The following is an 11381-nucleotide window of genomic DNA, read 5'->3' on the forward strand; positions in this document are numbered from 1 at the left end:
TTACTTTCGATGCGTTTTCCATACAGCAACCGAACGTCGTTGAGACAAGGTGTCTTTTTTAACTATTCCTAATTTTAATAATGCCTTTTCATTTATATATATATATTTTTTATATTTCGTTTTATTTTATTTCATTATTTAGAGTACTTGTATTTCAATGTTGTGAATTTCCTTGTATTACTTTATTCAATGTTTTTTTATGTCAACAAAAATAATTTAATGCTGTATTGTATATCAGTTTTTATCTTTTATTTTAGCCTGGATGATGAGACATTGGTCTCGAAACGTCGCAATGAGAATAAAGTGACATATGTTTGATGCTGTCTTCTTCAACACCTTCTGATATATATTATATATATATATATATATATAGATATATTTCATTAAATTAGTGAAATAGAATGCAATATAGACTTTAGGCCAAAGGCCAAGCACTAGGACCTATGAGGTCATTCAGAGCTGGAAAGGAAATTTGAGAGTAAGTGGGTTTGAGAGGTGTACCAGGAGGAAAACCTAGCATTTGCACTATGAAATAATTATTGGAAGATGGTGGATAACAAAATGGAAGAAAGAGAATATGAACGGAGGCAAAGTAAAAGGAATGAAAGGGGTTGCAGCTAGATGCCGAAGAGACTGCAAAGAACCAAAAGTAATGCCTACCGTACACCCTGTGAAGTGCTCTGACGACACTATATCTCCCTACGGTGTTATTCAAAGGTATAGTTTTCTGGTTTTGTTTTATATCTATCTACCTGCCTTCATTTGCTGGAGCATATACGCCTGTACTTCTCTGTTTGCGGTTTGACAATACCTTCCATTAAGCCTTTCTGGTAGGTAACGTACTATGGCTCTCTCTCTCTCTCTCTCTCTCTATCTCTCTCCTCTCTTCTCTCTCTCTTCTCTAATATATATATTATATATATATTATATATATTTAATCTAATATATCTATATATATATAGATATATATATATATATATATATATACTGGAAATGGGTCACTATTTTGTCCCATCTATAGTACGCTTTTACAGTCTCTCTCTCTCTCTCTCTCTCTCTCTCTCTCTCTCTCTCTCTCTCTCTCTCTCTTCCGACTCACAAATTTTGACCCGCATGCTCCTAAGATTAGTTGTCATCTGTTCTATTTTTTTTTCTTATGCACGGAGAGAGAGAGAGAGAGAGAGAGAGAGCCATAGTACGTTACCTACCAGAAAGGCTTAATGGAAGGTATTGTCAAACCGCAAACAGAGAAGTACAGGCGTATATGCTCAAGCAAATGAAGGCAGGTAGATAGATATAAAACAAAACCAGAAAACAATACCTTTGAATAACACCGTATATCCCGTAGGGAGATATAGTAGTGTCGTCAGAGCACTTCACAGGGTGTACGGTAGGCCTTACTTTTGGTTCTTTGCAGTCTCTTCGGCATCTAGCTGCAACCCCTTTCATTCCTTTTACTTTGCCTCCGTTCATATTCTCTTTCTTCCATTTTGTTATCCACCATCTTCCAATAATTATTTCATAGTGCAAATGCGAGGTTTTCCTCCTGGTACACCTTTCAAACCCACCTACTCTCAAATTTCCTTTCCAGCTCTGAATGACCTCATAGGTCCTAGTGCTTGGCCTTTGGCCTAAAGTCTATATTGCATTCTATTTCAATAATTAAATGATAATAATGATAATTTTGTACAGAGCACAAAACTTACTTTGGTTAATACTCCCTTGGGTATTTCAGCCGCTGGTTAATCCCAGATGATACCGAGGTATTGGGTACGTGTCAAGTATACGCCCTTCTTACATTAGCGAATCAGAATAGTCCTTTCTTTTTTCTGTCAATCTCATTGGCTGAGATTTCGAAATGTGGAAACAAACTCAAGTTAGCTATTCGTCTATTTCTCAAACAGTTTGCTTTGAGGTGAGACGGAATATTTCATTTCAAAGTTTTATTTTTCCTAATAAAAATCTCACGATCTTAAACGTCGATGCTAAATAATGATAATGATGATTATTATCATTATGTCATTTGCAATTATCTTAATTAATTTTAAGGGAGTTCAGTCTGTCAGAAAGGAAAGTCTATATTTAAGAATGATAACAATGATACCTAATATTTTGCTTTTGGCTGACATGAAATCTGATTGCATAAGATGATGACCTCTCTCTCTCTCTCTCTCTCTCTCTCTCTCTCTCTCTCTCTCTCTCTCTCGCTGGACGAGTGGTTTTCGCGCTCGGCTGCCAATTCGGTGGTCCGAAGTTCGAATCCCGGATCGGCCAACGCGGAATCAGAAGAATTTATTCCTGGTGATAGAAATTCATTTCTCGATATAGTGTGGTTCGGATCCCGCAATAAGCTGTAGGTCCCGTTGCCACGTAAAAATATCTCATCCTTCGGGCCAGCCCTAGGAGAGCTGCTAAACAGCAGTGGTCTGGTAAAACTAGGATATACTTAACTTTTCTTTCTCTCTCTCTCTCTCTCAGCTACGAATCACAGCAATCGACTGACAGCATTGGTACTATACCTCACTTCCAGTATCATTCAACGAAGACATATATTCTTAATGAAAATTCCAATGTTGTTCCTTTCCTCTCCAGGCTCTGGGATCGAAGCATAGATTCTCCTCTTTATGAGCTTAGTCATACTTTCAGTTTCTCTATGAACCCTCGACACAGTGGCTTTAATTAAAGGGTATAATACTTCCGGTTCTCAGCTACTCTTTCGGGCTGAGATTGCAGATATATATCTCTATAGTTTCCCAAATATGTTGACCAGACCCGATATCGCTTTATTTTGTTGATGTATGCATGCATGTCTGCATGTACGAATGTAATATTTGCGTAAGTGAAAAATTTTTACCATCTGTCGTTTCATTCTCTCATCTAATGATAGTTGATACATTTATTTACAGGAATGTGTATAAGTTAAGCGTCTGCATCCTTATTTAAAATTCGTCTGCTATTTTTTTTCACCAAGACTATCTTAGCAGCTGTCCTAATAGATTGATTTATTTTTCAAAAAAACTCCCATATAACTGGCTATTATATTTTAAAATTTTGAAAAATATATATCATTATATATTTTCAATGTACAATATTGTTTTTATTTTGCGTTTTTAATAAATATAATAGTCCTTTTTCAAAAATACCAGCCGACACACCAGAGTAGACGAATTTTTTAAAGGGAAACAGACCTAAAATAAAGCTACACCGATCATAAGAAACCGCTAAAAGTAATTTATATGTGTATTTTTAGTGTTATATCGCCAGCTAAATAAGTTTTATCTTTAACCTGCCTTATTTTGTATGGCTTTAGCAGCGTTAAAGTTAAATAGAATCAAATAGCTGCCAGTGACCATTTTCTTAATAATTCTTTAAATGATTTCTTAGCTTCCACCAACTAGCCTTGATAGACAAATAGGTAGTATTTATTTCCTAAATAATAATTGTATATTGAAGAGAGAAAACTTTCACGCAATACCTGACCAAACTGTCACTGACTCCATACTCTTTTGATACACGCACACACCGGGAGTGAACGTAACAATCACCCTGCTCATTGAGACGTTACGAAAGTTTAAAATGCCATACTATTCCAGCGCCACTGAAGACGTCCTGTTACCGGCAAAACGATCCGTGCACGGACAATAATGGTCAAGAGCTCTTCTTCTGAGGGACAATTGGCTGAGGCCGTTGCTTTAAAGTTGCGTCACTTTTCCAATGGGAATTCTCTCTTGGCTGTGCTCAATTTTCTTGTTACTGGTAACCAGATTATCGTACGCACTACTATGGGCTCGTTTAGCTTGTGCGTCTGTCTGTCTCTCTGAATTTGTATGTTTGCGAGATCGTGACCACCACCCCCCCCCCCCCCCCCCCCCCCCGAAGTTCGGGGGTCGTTACCTAGGCCTAATACGTAGTGTCCATAAAGTCCCAGTACCATAGCAAGTATTTATTGCTCAGAATGGTACTGGGACTTTATGGACACCCCTGTATTTCTTCTGGGGTCATTATCTTCAGTATGATGTTGACAGTCTTTTGTTTATGTTTTGACGGTCTCTCCCCAAACGGGCTTCTACTAAACACACCGCAATGGTGGATACATACAGGGTTAAGATGAAAAAAAAATCCCCAACGGACTTGTACTAAACATTCGACAGTGGTTGATACATACAGGGTTAAAATACGTACAGGGTTAAGATAAAAAAAAGTCCCCAACGGACTTGTACTAAACATGCCACAATGGTTGATACATACAGGGTTAAGATAAAAAGAAATCCCCAACGAAAACACCTGAACTTTTGATTTCAGTAGATCTAATGTTCCTTTTAATGAATGGTTTACCCTTGGAGTCTTTCTTTTTGTCCTTCTGTGATGGAATGCATTTTTCGAGAGAGAGAGAGAGAGAGTGAGTTCCATCCGGTACACGAGATATTTATTACAAAAAGTAAAGTAGCGCCACTTTCATTAATATTCGTCAGATTAACGAAGAGAGCAGGCTTAATACTTGTTAACCCCTCCCCCCCACCACATGAGAAAAATGCGCCAGAAAATGTTACCACTAATTGTTTCAATTTCTTTTAACTTGCTGCTTTCAGATGGTGACTGTACCTCTATCAATAAATGGCCTTTGCCTAAGGAGGAAATTTTTGGCTTTCTGCCTAAACATGTAATTATTTCTCTATATATTTCAAAAATATCTGAATCTTTTATATTGCCTTCTTCTAAAAACAAAGTTAAAAATTTATCATATGCAGCAGGCTCAAACACACCTGGCATTACTTCAATTGACCTAAGCTTCCTATTTTTTTCCTTGTTTAGATTTTTCCTCCTTAACCCAAGACTATACTGTTTGGGTTAGACGGAGTATAAGGGGCCATTGTTACCAAACTAGATCCCTTTCCAAGAGGCTGTACCGGATTGTCCTTTTCCGAGCAAGAGGTTGTCATCGGTGTTTGGGGGAGGTTTATATGGTTTGCCATACAACGAGGATACTTAATTTCGTCCAAACTGGGGTCCCTCTCACCAAGGAGGCCCAACTGGGGGGGGGGGGGGGGCAAAACTGTCACCCACAGAGGTAACTGCCCTGGGACCCTCATCTGGATATACGCCACACCCACGGAGCTTTAAGAGTCGTCAGTCCGTCGAGATCGGACCCAGCACTTTGGGTATGGCATGACATAAAAATTTCCCCTCGCTCGACCACGTCGGGTACTCTAGTTTTACGGGAGGAGTGGCGCGCCGTCCAACTCCACCCTCCATCACGTTAAAAGAGCGGTCAATTCAATACTCCAAAACCACGCCAAGGTCGTCAACGAAAGAAGGGAAGGGGGAAAATTTAGAGGAGGAGGAGGAGTAAAGGAGTAAAAGGTCCCAATGTTCAGTTGGATCCACAGCAGAGAGAGTAGGCATAAAGGGGCATACTCTCTCTGCAGTGGACCCCAAAGCCCCCTACCTCGTCAAGGAGTTGGGATCAAGGGGGGTGAAAATAGAAATAACTGACAACGACTGATATTAGTGTCTAAGCCACAGCGCCAAATGTGTTGTGAGAGAGGAGTCCTTCCTCAGAGATGCTGAGGACCCGAAGGATTCCTTCCTACACGTACAGAGAAAAGAACGGACGCGAATGGTACTGGAAGTTTATATGTCTTTTATATGTGTATATATATTATATAGACAAATAAATAATATATGACTTATTCTCATTGTTCTAATATCCCGCAAAATGCCCATGTATATATGAATGATATTTTGGTGTTTTTATGGGCTCCTTTTATTATATGAATGATTTATATTATATATATGATATATATATATATATATATATATATATATATATATATATATAGATATATATAATATAATATATATATGATATATATATATATATATATATATACACAAATCATTCACATAATAAAAAGGACCCGCCCATAAAAACACCAAAATATCATTCATATATACATGGGCATTTTGCGAGGTATTAGAACAATGAGAATAAGTCATATATTACTTATTTGTCTGGTGCTTTTATGGGCTCCTATTATTAGATGAATGATTTGTATATTATATATATATATATATATATATATATATATATATATATATATACACAAATCATTCACATAATAAAAGGAGCCCATAAAAACACCAAAATACATTCATCATATACATGGGCATTTTGCGAGGTATTAGAACAATGGAAATAAGTCATATATTACTTATTTGTCTGTATATAATATATATACACATATATATTTTGGTGTTTTTATGGGCTCCCTTTAGATGAATGATTTATACATACATACATATATATATATATATATATATATATATATATATATATATATATATATATATATATATATATATAAAACACACAAATCATTCATCTAATAAAAGGAGCCCAGAAAAACACCAAAATATCATTCATATATACATGGGCATTTTGCGAGATATTAGAACAATGAAAATAAGTCATATATTATTTATTCGTCTGTATATAATATATATGCACATATAAAAAACGTATAAACTTCCCGTACCATTCGTATCCGTTCTTTTTTCTCTTCGTGAAGGAAGGAATCCTTCGGGTCCTCAGGATCTCTGAGGAATGACTCCTCGCTCACAAGTCACAACACATTAGGCGCTGCAGGAATGATGTCTTCACAAACGTGCTTCAGGAAGGAATCCCTCGGGTCCTCAGGATCCCTGAGGAAGGACTCCTCACTCACGACACATTTGTCGCTGCAGAAATGACGTCTTCACAAACGTGCCTCAGGCTTCAGGATCGTACTTCCGGAACTCTCCCGTGTGTCCATCAGGATCTGTGGATCCTCGGCGCCGACGCAGAAAAAAAAACTAACCATACGTACAGCTGACTGGTACTGCATAGATACGACAAACATGAATTGTATTAGTACTGTCAACCACATCTTTAAATTTGGAAGGAACCTGCTCACAAAAGCAGTTAACTCTATATGGAAGGAGCACTTCTATATGGACTGTGGATTACAGTGGGATGATGCTTTCAATAAAATTGGAGACGCCTTCACCTGGGATAATTTACGCACTTATGCCATACCCGGTGCACTCGTTCTTCTGTTGGTGTCACTGATCGACGATTGGAGATATGCCATGCAGAATAAGGCCAGGGAAGGACAGGATACTATAACTGTGGAGACGGACCTTCTTCAACAATTATTTCAAGAGAACTTAGTGGAGAAAAATCGGAACGAAACCCTTGCTAAGGAAAACTGGGAGTTGCGAAGGTCTTTAGAGGCAATGAGAATGCATTACGAATATGAAATGTGTAAGCAAAGGCACCAGGACACACAACTTAATTTTAACACAACTAGAAGAGATATGGGGAAACTTATACAGAAATACGAAAGGATGGAGAAACTTGTTAACGGCCTGCAGAAAGAAATCCGTATAGTGGAGGAGCAAAGGGAAGAACTACGGGGAGCTTTGAAGGAACAAAACGAAGAGAATTTGAAACAGCAGTGCCTAAAGGATCAAATGGAAGAAGAAAATAAACGACTATGTGATGTGATATTAGAACTGAAACAACAGCTTGCTGTACAGGGGAAGTGTCACCTCAAGGGAAAGGACAAGCATATACAAGATATGGAGAAAAAGCTAACTCAGTTACAGGCAGAGATAGCGAAATTGGAGAAACAACGACAGGAAGAAATAGATGCCTTTCGCCAGTGCAGGTTGGAAGCGGATCGCCTCCATTTGGAGGTTCAAGAACTGGAGGCCTGTGAAAGCAAGCTTGCAGCCGAGAATGAGTCCCTGAAAGTCGATATACACAATAGGAAAAGGAAGATCAAGGATTTGGAAAAAGCAATCCACGAGAAACAAAGTCAGATAGATAGGTTCATGAACGAGGACACAGCGAGGAAAGAGGAGCAAGAAAGGCTGAGACAAAAACTGCAACAGGCAAAGGAAGATATAAACCTCTTATGCATTGAGTATGACGATCTGAACTTGAGATACAGGCACGCAACCATAGTATTACAAAAGTTTCAGGCAATGATCGCAGTTCTTCTGGAAAAAGTGGAAAATAAGAAGAGGCGAATGGAAGAGGAGGATTTCGATCTCATTAACGCCGGGATGTGCTAGCGAGAGACAAGATGAGATGGATTTGATACAACAGACAAGAACCTAGATTCTGAACAGAGGCTGGAAGCCGAGAGGCACTTAGAGGGCTGCCTGGAACTACCCTTGGACTCTCAGACGAAGGAAGGCAGTTGGAGGGCTGCCTGGAAATACCCTTGGACTACTCTTGAGCCGACGGCAGGCAGTTGGGGGTCTGCCTGGAAATACCCTAGGACTACTCTTGAGCTGACAACAGGGAGTTTGGGGGCTGCCTGGTACCCTGGAACCCAGGACTACTCTTGAACTAAGGAAGGCTGTTGGGGGCCTACCTGGAACCCAGACTTGGACTACTCTTGAGCCGACGACAGGCAGCTGGGGGACTGCCTGGAACCCAGCATTGGACTACTCTTGAGCTGCAACAGGCAGTTGGGGGACTGCCTGGAACCCAGCATTGGACTACTCTTGAGCCGACGACAGGCAGCTGGGGGACTGCCTGGAACCCAGCCGTGGACTACTCTTGAGCTGCAACAGGCAGTTGGGGGACTGCCTGGAATCCAGCCTTGGAATACTCTCATGCCGATGAAAGGCAGTTGGGGGACTGCCTGGAATCCAGCCTTGGAATACTCTCAAGCCGATGAAAGGCAGTTGGGGGACTGCCTGGAATCCAGCCTTGGAATACTCTCATGCCGATGAAAAGCAGTTGGGGGACTGCCTGGAATCCAGCCTTGGAATACTCTCATGCCGATGAAAGGCAGTTGGGGGACTGCCTGGAATCCAGCCTTGGAATACTCTCATGCCGATGAAAGGCAGTTGGGGGACTGCCTGGAATCCAGCCTTGGAATACTCTTGAGCCAATGACAGGCAGTTGGGGGACTGCCTGGAATCCAGCCTTGGAATACTCTTGAGCCGATGACTGGCAGTTGGGGGACTGCCTGGAATCCAGCCTTGGTACTACTCTTGAGCCGATCCAGAGGCAGTTGGGGGACTGCCATGGAATCCAGCCTTGGAATACTCTGGCGAGCCAATGACAGGCAGTTGGAATGCCTGGAATCCAGCCTTGAATACTCTGAGCCGATGAAAGGCAGTTGGGGGACTGCCTGGAATCCAGCCTTGGAATACTCTCGAGCCGATGACAGGCAGTTGGGGGACTGCCTGGAATCCAGCCTTAATACTCTGGGAAACGAGCCGATGACAGGCAGTTGGGGACTGCCTGGAATCCAGCCTTGGAATACTCTCGAGCCGATGACAGGCAGTTGGGGGACTGCCTGGAATCCAGCCTTGGAATACTCTCGAGCCGATGACAGGCAGTTGGGGGACTGCCTGGAATCCAGCCTTGGAATACTCTAGCCGATGACAGGCAGTTGGGAGGACTGCCGGAATCTAACCGTGGAATACCTTGAGCCGATGACAGGCGTTTGGGGGACTGCTGATCGCACCTTGATACTCTTGAGCAGATGGGGGACAGGCAGTTGGGGGACTTCCGCCTGGAATCCAGCCTTTGGAATACTCTGAGCCGATGACAGGCAGTTGGGGACTGCCTGGAATCCAGCCTTTGGAATACTCTCAATGCCGATTGACAGGCGAGTTGGGGGACTGCCTGATCCAGCCTTGAATCCTCCTTGAGCCGATGACAGGCAGTTGGGGGGACTGCCTGAATCCAGCCTTGGAAACTCTCATGCCGATGACTGGCAGTTGGGGGACTGCCTGGCATCCAGCCTTGGAATCTCTCAGCCGATGAACAGGCAGTTTGGGACTGCCTGGAATCCCAGCCTTGGATACTCTTGAGCCGATGACAGGCAGTTTGGGGGACTGGCTGAAATCCAGCTTGGAATAACTCTCATGCCGATGACATGCAGTTGGGGGGACTGGCCTGGAATCCAGCCTTGGAAATACTCTCGAGCGATGAAAGGCAGTTGGGGACTGGCCTTGGAATCCAGGCCTTGGAATACCTCTCGGAGGCCGGGATGACCAGGCCAGTTGGGGGAACTGCTGGAATCCAGCCTTGGAATACTCTCGAGCCGATGACAGGCAGTTGGGGGACTGCCTGGAATCTAACCTTGGAATACTCTTGAGCCGATGACAGGCAGTTGGGGGACTGCCTGGAATCCAGCCTTGGAATACTCTTGAGCCGATGACAGGCAGTTGGGGGACTGCCTGGAATCCAGCCTTGGAATACTCTTGAGCCGATGACAGGCAGTTGGGGGACTGCCTGGAATCCAGCCTTGGAATACTCTCATGCCGATGACAGGCAGTTGGGGGACTGCCTGGAATCCAGCCTTGGAATACTCTTGAGCCGATGACAGGCAGTTGGGGGACTGCCTGGAATCCAGCCTTGGAATACTCTCATGCCGATGACAGGCAGTTGGGGGACTGCCTGGAATCCAGCCTTGGAATACTCTCATGCCGATGACAGGCAGTTGGGGGACTGCCTGGAATCCAGCCTTGGAATACTCTTGAGCCGATGACAGGCAGTTGGGGGACTGCCTGGAATCCAGCCTTGGAATACTCTCATGCCGATGACAGGCAGTTGGGGGACTGCCTGGAATCCAGCCTTGGAATACTCTTGAGCCGATGAACAGGCAGTTTGGGGGTACTGCCTGGAATCCAGCCTTGGAATACTCTCATGCCGATGACAGGCCAGTTGGGGACTTCCTGGAATCCAGCCTTATAATACTCTTGAGCCGATGACAGGCAGTTGGGGGGACTGGCCTGGAATCCAGCCTTGGAAATAACTCTTCTCAATCCGATGACAGGCAGTTTGGGGGACTGCCTGGAATCCAAGCCTTGGAATACTCTCAAGCCGATGACAGGCAGGTTGGGGACTGCTGGAATCCAGCCCTTGGAATACCTCTCATGGCCGATGAACAGGCAGTTGGGGGAGGGACGCTGCCTGGAATCCAGCCTTGGACTACTCCTTGAGTCCGATGACAGGCAGTTGGGGGACTGGCCTGGAAGATCCAGCCTTGGAAATACTCTTGAAGCCGATGACAGGCAGTTTGGGGGAATGCCTGGAATCCAGCCTTGGAATTACCTCTATGAGATGACAGGACAGTTGGGGATGCTGGAATCCAGCCTTGAATACTCTCATGCCGATGACAGGCAGCTTGGGGGACTGCCTGGAATCCAGGCCTTGGAATCTCCCTTGATGCCGATGACATGCAGTTGGGGGACTGCCTGGAATCCAGCCTGAATAGGAAAACTCTTGAGCCGTGACAGGCGTTGGGGACTGCCTGGAATCCAGCCTTGGAATACTCTTGAGCCGATGACAGGCATTTGGGGGACTGCCT

This window comes from Macrobrachium nipponense, chromosome 33, assembly GCF_015104395.2.
Source record: "Macrobrachium nipponense isolate FS-2020 chromosome 33, ASM1510439v2, whole genome shotgun sequence".
NCBI classification, from domain to species: domain Eukaryota; kingdom Metazoa; phylum Arthropoda; class Malacostraca; order Decapoda; family Palaemonidae; genus Macrobrachium; species Macrobrachium nipponense.